A 9,410-nucleotide genomic window follows, 5' to 3' on the forward strand; every position below is an offset into this window, starting at 1 on the left:
CCTTCCTTTTTCCCTCCCTTCTTTTCTCCCTTCTTCTTTCCTTCCTTCCTTTAGCACTAGAAAGCACAATTCCTATTATTACTCATCCTTTTGGTTCCACAGCTACATTATAGTCCAAGGAGGAAAGTGGAATTTGTTCTTTGTTCTGCCACCTACCTTTCATTTCACCCCAAACCAAGAGAAAGCAGAGCTGCCTGCCCATGCCTATATCTGCATATGCCTCTGTTTCCCAAGTTTTTCCATGGGTAGGCCTCCATTCCTAGAGAATTTTCCAGACTTTGAATATCAGGCTCCCTTTTGTTTCCATGCAGGTTTGGGCCATGCCCACCCAGATGCTTCTACACATTGCACCAGGGCACAGACAGCAGGAAGTCAGGGCCACCAGAAGGGCTCTCCTGCATCAGATAGAGACAGCACATGTCTTAGTAGCAAAGAGCACAAGGTTCAGAACGCATTTTTTAGAGGAAGGTCCAATGGGCTTACATGACTCTAATGGTCAACCAAGGAGAGGACATGGGTGGGGCTCCTGAACAGATGAGCCAGCTTTGCCCATGCAGTGACCTCTCTGCCTCCTCGTGGGCATGCTTCTTGGAAAGAGAGATGAAGGCAAGTCATGGGAGGAAGAATGGCCAGCTTCAGCTCACTGGGAAAGGCCTCTGTAGTCTAGACAGCTCCCTTCTGCAGGATGGGCCAGTCCTCCTCTGCTCTCTGCACTGTTAGTTATGTTTGTGAGGGGTTGTTTCTGGTGATATTTTCTCATTATTTCTAATTTGGATGCTCATTGCTCCTTCGGAAGGGAGGAGACACTGTCCCAAAAAAGAAAGCATTCCAAAAAGAGAGGCTCTTCATCCTAGCTGTTAGTTGTTCTTGATAGCCCCCTCTATAACTCACTCCCAGTGCCCCCATACATTGCTGACTTCTGTGTGCCCTATTTCTGCATAAGAAAAATGTCTAGGCCTGAGGGACTTGTAGGTCACTGAACCATGAGCAGCAGGTACATCTCAATGGTAATGACAAACCATGCCAGTGTTTCTTTACCCCGAATTCAAGGTTCTGTACAGTCACAGTAGAACTTACTTAGGCCACTGTGTCTGCCATGCTCTGACCTTCCTGCGAAGGCAGGTTGTCAGAAAATAAATCTATTTTATACCTAAAAGGACTTTCCTGCAAAAATAATATTCCCATTGAAAATTCAGCCAATTGACTATCAAGAGCATTTTTTTTATACCATGCTCAGAGCTAAAACCATAGGGGAGCAAAATTTGAAACATATTTCAAGGCATTTAATAGGAGTAAGAACTACACATAAAACCCTACAACACCGTAGGAAACAGGGCACAAGAAAAGTGTAGGGTACAGTGGGCATCCGCAGAATGACACAGTATTTCCAAGCAGAAGTATAAGCAAAGGCTTTGAAAATGCTAGCATCTGGATCAGATTCTGAAGGGTTTATAGGATGCATGCAGATAATCCACTAGGGTTAGATATGACCTCAGTCATGTATCATTTGTTTACTTAGGATATTGTTTCCTTTCTGGTGAGAAAGAAAGATCATCTCTAGCATGCACAAGGTGTGCTCTCTTCCTGGAAATAGTATTGACAATTCCAAGGGTAGCCTTGAGGATAGACCTCAGCCTGAGTATAGCCTATGAGGTGCAGAGGGTGGCACTTCTAGCATGTGAACTGGAACAACAGTCATAGAATTTCCTCCATTTCCCTTAGTCTTGTTTCTAATTGCCAGCCTATCTTTAATCTTCCTACAATAACAACTGTCAGCAATCCACGATCCAGGTTTTGTTTTGTTTTGTTTTGTTTTGTTTTGTTTTGTTTTTTCAGCAGATAAGAATCCAGCCCTGTCAGCCTAGCATCTATCTAGAAAGGAAAGACTGCAACTTCATACATGCGTTTTGAGCCCGGAGATTTAGGATATTAAAGTTGAGCATCCCCTTCACTTTGCACCTGCTAAGTGAAATTAGACCCTTGCTTCCTCCCACAAACATCATACCTCATACACATGTCCTCTGTTCAGTGTGTGGCCCAAAGTGTCCCTCACTCAGTTCTCACTTGTGTTGATTGGGACTTTGCTTCCCTTTGGTTTGCTAAGTTTGCCTCTATTTTTTTTTCTTAGTGAACACAACTCTTTTCTTCAGATTAACCTTAGTACCTAATGGTATAAGCCACAGCTTTATTTCACAGAGGAAAATGAGGTGGGGTGGTGAAATAGCCATCCCTGCTTCCCTCACTTAGTAAGAGAGAAAACCATGCCATGGGTTAGATGTCTTGGGCAAAACCCCTCATATTTCCCACCTCACCTATGATCACACACCTTCTTGTTGATTGATGGAATCATCCAACTTTCTGTTTCCTTCTGTTGTCTAAATGAACTGTGAAAGTTAACCCCTACAGAGATATATTTTATCTGGATTTTCAGATAAATATGCCTGCAACAGCCTCAATGGTTTCACTGATAGAATATTGAGATGGCCAAGAGAAGAGGTCCTAAAACATTTGTTTGGGCCTGACAGATGGCAACAAACTTATTTCCCCCACCTCCAAGGATTTTTCTTCTGATAGTGCTTAACACAGATTCTATGAGAAACTACTTCATTGATCAGCTTCTTTTCAGACCTCTCCCAGGAGGCCAGTTTCGAAGGATCACTCCAAACAGCAGAGAAGGAAGGAATCAGAGCATTAAGTGACACCATTGCTTTGGGGGATCCAAACTGCTCAACAGAAACTGAGCAGCCTCTGCTGGGTGAAAGGCCAGGCTCTTGCTTTGCTTCAGGCACAGCTGCCTGTCACAATGCTTCTTGTCAGAACCTAGAGCAATTTCTTTTGAGGCTAAAGGAAGATTTCTTTTCCTGAGGATAAGGGCTCCACCAGATTCCTAAGTCCCTAAACAGTTAACTCATCCTATTTCCAACTCAGTCTCACCACTCTCTAACACCTGGCAGACATCCCAAGCACTTGACTAGATCTACCCCAAGTCATTCACAACTTGTGGGGGGCAGGGGGAAACCCAGTTCAAAAAGATTGATGGAGCAGTGCTCTCTGGGGTTCAGAGGACAGGAAGATATCGATATTGCTGAACTCAGAAACAGAGGTGGTGACGTTGCATTTCATGAGCTCTACGGTTCCCCTGTCTGATGATCATTCCTCCCGGGTTGTGGTATATCCTGGATTTAGGAATTATGGACGTTGATGAGGAAACAAACATGATGTGCCTCATCCTCTTCTCCCCCTCCAATCCCTGAAAGTCCCCTCTACTGAACACCAATGTTTGTCTCTGTAGACCGTTTGTAGAGGACTTGCAAGGGCTCTTTATGAGCCCTTCAACAAAGCAAGGCTCACCTAGAAAAAATGGGCTCAGCCAGGAAAAGACACAAAGAGAGTGGAGAGTGAGATAGCATGCTCCTCTTTCTCTGAACTAGATTCTCTGAGATAGAAGATGGTTGCTTGCACCCATATCATGCTAAGATTGATCTTGAGAGGGAAGGCTGAGCCTCTCTGTTGCCTTACCTCCAGAAGAAAGGAGACTGTCATTATGCCTTGTTAGCTATCATTCTTGACCATCATGTCTTCATGTCCACAGACTATAGGCTTCTATCCAAAGCAGGGGTCCTGTGAACCTATATTCTATAAACAGGTTTATGGGTTACTGAGAATAAGGGAGACGAACATTTTCTTAGGATTAGATAGAGAATGCAGCCTTGAACTACGCAGCCAACTTTCAAAAGCTTCCTGTGAGATCAGAAGCCACAGGCTAGTCCCCCAGCACTCTTTTGGGCCCACACTGATTGTCACTGATTCCTCCTAAAAGTTGTCTTTGCTTTGCCACTGTTCCACTCTATTGTCATGGCAAATTCTGAGATCTCTGCTGGAATACTTTATAAAAGTGTTCTGAAGTCAGTGTGTGCCATCATCGTTACATTTGTCATTTACCAGATGCCTCTTTCCGAAATAATATGTATTCATCTCCTACTGAGTCCATCACGTCAGCTGCAGGTGGTATTTTAAACGCCTTCACTGTTTAACAGTGATGAGACATAGCATTGTTCTTTCTTGAAACCTTCAAGAAACAGTTACTGTTTCCACCTAAACTTCCTGGTTTGACTTGGCAAACAGGAGCATACAAGCCAGTGGATTTTTTTTTTTTCTGAGTGGGTTGAGAATAACTTCTATAAAGAGAAATCTGGAATTAAGAAGTTATGCTGGGTCATCCTAGGCATAGCTCCTGTCAAAGCAGAATCCAGCCTCGCCACCATCCAGCCACGGCAGATGGAGCTCTAGGTTCAACATCAGCCTGGTGCGCTAGCCATGGCACAATTTCCTCTTCAGCAAATTCAGACAACACTCTTTAATGCCCCTTGCTGGCCCAGAATCCTGTTGTATGCACATCCACTCGCCTGACAAAGCAACAGAGCTCAGTTTCCCTTTCCTAACTCACCCTAATGTTTATAATTGTAAGAATCCCAGGCTATAGTAGTAGTGTACGCAGAGAGACCCTGTCTCAAAACTAAACAAAACAAAGATAAATCTCTTAACTCAATCTTATTTTTCTTGATTTAAGAGAAAAAAAATGAGGCCAACTGCTCATTGCTCTGATAAACATGACCAAAACATTTGTTTTGCTTACCTCCCCTCCTAAATGAGAAATAAACAAACAAACAAAACCCACCTTTGCCCTTCCCGATCCTCATTTTGTTGATGATGTCAAACATTTTAAGTGTGAAAGGAGGAAACCTGAGTGTCCTAAGCTGGGAGCTAGCCATATTAGATGTTCAGAAATTAATGAGCAAAGCAAGTAATGCCAAGCACAAAACAACCCCACAAATCCTATTGTCTTTTTAAAAGCCACTTGGAGCAGATGAAAATGTCCCTACACAAGTGCTTTGAATAAAGCCTTAAAGCTTCATTGAATGGGAGAGGAGATGTGTTTAAGAGAAACAAATGAGGCTGGTCATGGCATTTCCAGGATGCCTGCTGTGTGCTTTGCCTCCAGTACCTATGCATTAAGTGGTTTTACACCCAGCATGAGGAGGCTAGCGGTCAGAGAAGCTGACCCGCCTGAGATTGTGCAACTGCAATGAAGTAAGAAACCACCCTAGCCCCCAGTGTCAGTTTGGTGATATGGAAACCATGCCAAGAGTTAGAAATGCAGAAGCTACCTTGCCATGATGCCAGCGCCAACAGTGTCGATTCTTGGAGCATTGTTCATGGGAATATCTTTCAGACAAGGGCAGCTCCATAATGGTACCAAATAATCCAAGGTACCGAGAATGACCCATACGGACTTATCCTGGGGTATGATTTCTACCTTTTAGATTGCTTTCTCTGTCATCCCAGCCCCTAATTTCCTTCTGTCCCTTTCTTCCTGGGGACGCATCTGTGGTCATAAATTCTTAAGGGATGCATCATTTGGAGAGAGGAGGCCTAGCTATCTGTGCCCAACCCTGGGGATTTATCTGAAGATTATAGATAGCATCTGTAGAGGCTATTAAGGCAAACCAGCTTTTTAAAGTCCTCCATTGGCAGGAAGAGCCATGGTCAGCAAAGCCTGTTGACATCAGCTGTCTAGAAGGGGCCATCCACTTTAGAGATGCCTAGAGGAATGTGTGAAGACCGCACTGGGCTGCCCTGTGAGTCAGACTAGGCTGCAATCACAGAATATTTCCAAGATGGTTACTTTAGCAGAGAGGACTGTGTCCTGGTGACTAACTCTGGAGAAGCTTAGTCAGATGGGGTCTCTTCTGGCCAAAGGGGGAAACAGAAGCCCCTTTTTGCCAAAATCAAGGAGTGTACTACCTTTCAGAGGCAGCCCATGCTTCCCCCAATGGCCAAATTTTAGCCAAATCACGGAGTACTTCCTGGACTCACACCACCATTTCCCATTCAGTGTCAAAGGTAGGGAGACTTCCTGATGGTGCAGAGGAGTTGGCGTTCCTTTCGTTCCTTGGCTGTAGGTGTGAGTAGAGACTGCTCACTTACACAGGTCAGCCAGAGGAAGCCGACGGATCATGCTACCAGCCACAACTCAGAGACGGGACAGTACTTTCCACATCCTGCACAGGCCTAGCTAATCCTGCTCCCAAAGCAATTCTTGTGCTAAAATGGCCTCCTTTAGATTCAGCCCCAAGGTTCACCATCAAATAAGGCAGAGTGTGGCTTTCTGGGATTAGGACTCCAGAGGGCTACATGAAGAAGGCCAATGACCAATAGGCAGGGTTCATGTCTCCTGCAAGCTTCTAGCCTGCTGCTGTCTGTGCCCAGTGCCAAATGTCTGCCCCTCCTCTTGGGAACAGAGAGGGTGACCCAGTGACTCATGAACCTCCTAACACACCCCGTACACACACCTGGTACTGCAAATCTCAAGAGGCAAGTCTTCCACGGGCCTCATTTCTCCTCACGGTCCACCTGTGGGCCTGTTTTCTTTTGTTTTGTTTTTCCGGTTTTGTTTTGTTTTGTTTTTAGTCAGCTTCCTCTTCTCCAGCCTCTTGCCTCACGGTGAGGCTCAGGAGGTGGGCCACCCATTCTTAGATGTTCTTCTAGATTCTTGGTTTCCTTTTTTCCTTCCAGTACGCGAAACTCTGAGAGGCACGGTCACCTTGGCAATGGCCACCCATTGCAATGGCCACCTCCCTGCTTGCTTCTGTTGTTTTCTTTCTGCCCCGTAGGTGGCGCCACCTTCCCTCCCAACAACCTCAAACAGTGACTGAAGCACAATGCGTTGTGGCCAGGAGATTCAGGCATTGCTTTCCGAGTGTAATGGAGAAAGCTCAGTGACGCGGGGACTCCCTTAGATTCCTCCAATCTTCAGCCCCAGTTTTCTAGTTATTTTCCTGTTGAAATTGCTACCGGTTTTGAAGGAGTAGACACCTTGTGCTGACGAACTGTGCGAAACACCGCCCTCTTTCGTTCCTAGCGTCGGAAGGCTGGACTGCCTAAGCGCCCTGTGCGTTAAGACCGCCATCTGTTTTTCCGAGTTGATTTCGACTGGTGCATTCTCACTTATCAGGGACCTCTGATTCTAAAACAAAATCAGCTACTTATTCTAGTTACTGTAAGCAGACACATAACTTTTACTGTAATTTGAAAACCCTTGCACTGTAATGGTATTTAAACAACAAAAAGCAAATCCTATTGAAACTGGTTTTGTATTTTTGATTACATCTGGATTTTCACATTTTTGTATGTAACCATAACCACAGCAGAGCTTCCATAGCTTGTGTTCAAGGCCTTGTTTTCTTTCCAGGTTGAAGTCTTAAGATTGTGTTGTCGCCAACAGTTTAAGGGGGCAGGATTGGGGCCTGACTGGTGGCAATTGTCACGGAGGTGTCCCTGCTCTGGCGCCAGGGAGACCTTGCCTAGAAGAGCAAGCCGTGTCGCATACCATTGTGTGAGTTCCCACAACAGCTCACATCTCCAACAAATCCAAGGCCAACGGTTTGGGCCCAACCTTTGCCAGGGACTGTCTCGACTGAGCAGCCCCCACCCCTACACTGCCCAGAGGCCTGGGCAAGGGAGGACATTTTTTACGATAAGAAACTTTTGGAATTGATTTCTGATTATGATTTCTTTCCCTTCCCGCTGGAAACGTGCTGGGCAAAAGACAGCATGGTGTTATCGCCCCTCTGCTTCTCCAAACCGACACACCTGTTGTGCTCCCTCGTTTCTTAGAGAAGAACATTCTAGGCACAGATCTAAGTACGAACTCTTTGCCTCCTGGATCTCCGCTTAGCAGCTCTCCCTGTGTGTTTCTAACTGTTGATGCGTTTTCCTTCTTAGCATTGCTTTTCATATTTCACTTTATTTTTTTACTGAAACAGCAACAAATCCACAAAGGAACAAATTATCTCTTTTCCTCTCTCTCTCTCTCCTTCTCTCTCCTCTCTCTCTCTGATGTGTAATGTTGTGTTGTCCAGATTCTGTATAAAGATATGTATATGATGTATCTGATATCTGGCAGCCTCTGGCTGTTACTTTAACCAATATAATTAACAAAAATGCATAATGTTGGTGTTTGATTTTTTTTTTTTACAAAAAAAAACCAACCTAGTTAAGATGTTGTGTATTTTTGCATGGTTAAAATGTACTTAGTGCATTAAGCAGTGTCGTGGAGGTGCACCGTGAACAGGCCAGTTTACTTTTTATTCCCAATGGTGACTGGTTGTTAACCAGACTTAGTCCCAATGATGTCTGTCTGCTTTCCTTTAGCATAATTCTATTTATAACTTGTGTTTAGTACTCAAGGTTCAACATAGCATATCTATCTATCTCTATTGTATTTACTGTTCCTTAGAACCAGGTTGTGGAAGTCCACCCATCAGGTACAGGTGTCTCCATTGCTGATTTTCATTGAATTATGCTCCAATAAACAACTGAACAGTCCAGCTCTAAAGCACCAGGCCCTAGAGACAAGGGCGGGCATCTCTGCTTCCACTGATCTCTCCCTCTGAGCAGTACTGTGTTTTTCCCCTTGTCTTGGAACATTAGTTTTTCAGTCCTAGTTATATAAAGGAAAAGAAAGGATAAGAAGTGAAGTGGGAGTCTAAGAATTATTTATATTTTATACACAAGAGTACATATAATATATTGTAGATAGAGAGACAGACAGTAAATGTTGAGCTAGGCAGACAATGGGAGATGTTGAAGGAGTCAGAAAAAGAGATGAGGAGCTTTCCTGCCTGGAGTGACACCAGATCCACATGAAAGATTATGTAAAATTGGTGGCCTTATTGTGCCTCAGCTGTCTCAAATGTGAGATCAGGAAGGGTGGTGACAGAAAGGGAGACCGTTACCTTCTCCTGGGTCTTCAGTGCACTTAAAGCAAAAATGGATCCTGAGCTACCTGTGAGACTGAACTGCTGTTTGGAGACAGAGCTTGCAACCTCTCCCCTCCTCCCTAGGACACTAGACTTGCTAAGGGGAAGACATATGTTAAAGAGACTATTATGTGTCAGGATTTTCACAGGAAGTCTCTTCAGCAAGATGGTTCCTACACAGATCGGATGACGTGGAATAGCCTGCAGTATCTCTGATCAAGGGAGTTGGGTCCTTGCCCTAGAATATTTTCTCTTTGCCAAGTCTGCATCTGTGGGCTTGTTTGCTCCCTGGGGGTAAGCAGTTTGCCATTCCATCTTTCCCTACCCTAGACTCTGACGGACAACCCCTCCCCTTGCTGGGACCCAACACGTACAGTTGATATTAACAGCTTTGTGGTGTCTGTTTCCAGGATTGGTGTTCCTCGGACACTAACTTGTCTTGGAACATAATGCTTCACCCCTCTGCAAACAGGCTGCTTCCCCTTTCTGAAGCTGAGGTCAGAGTTAGGTTCCCAAGGTCCTGGTACAGAAAACCATCTGTCCAATGGCCAGCTGAATCAGAACAAGTTCTTGACTGTCTATCTTTCT

Source organism: Psammomys obesus, unplaced genomic scaffold (genome assembly GCF_907164565.1).
Source record: "Psammomys obesus unplaced genomic scaffold, mPsaObe1.curated_primary_1811, whole genome shotgun sequence".
Classification (NCBI taxonomy): Eukaryota; Metazoa; Chordata; class Mammalia; order Rodentia; family Muridae; genus Psammomys; species Psammomys obesus.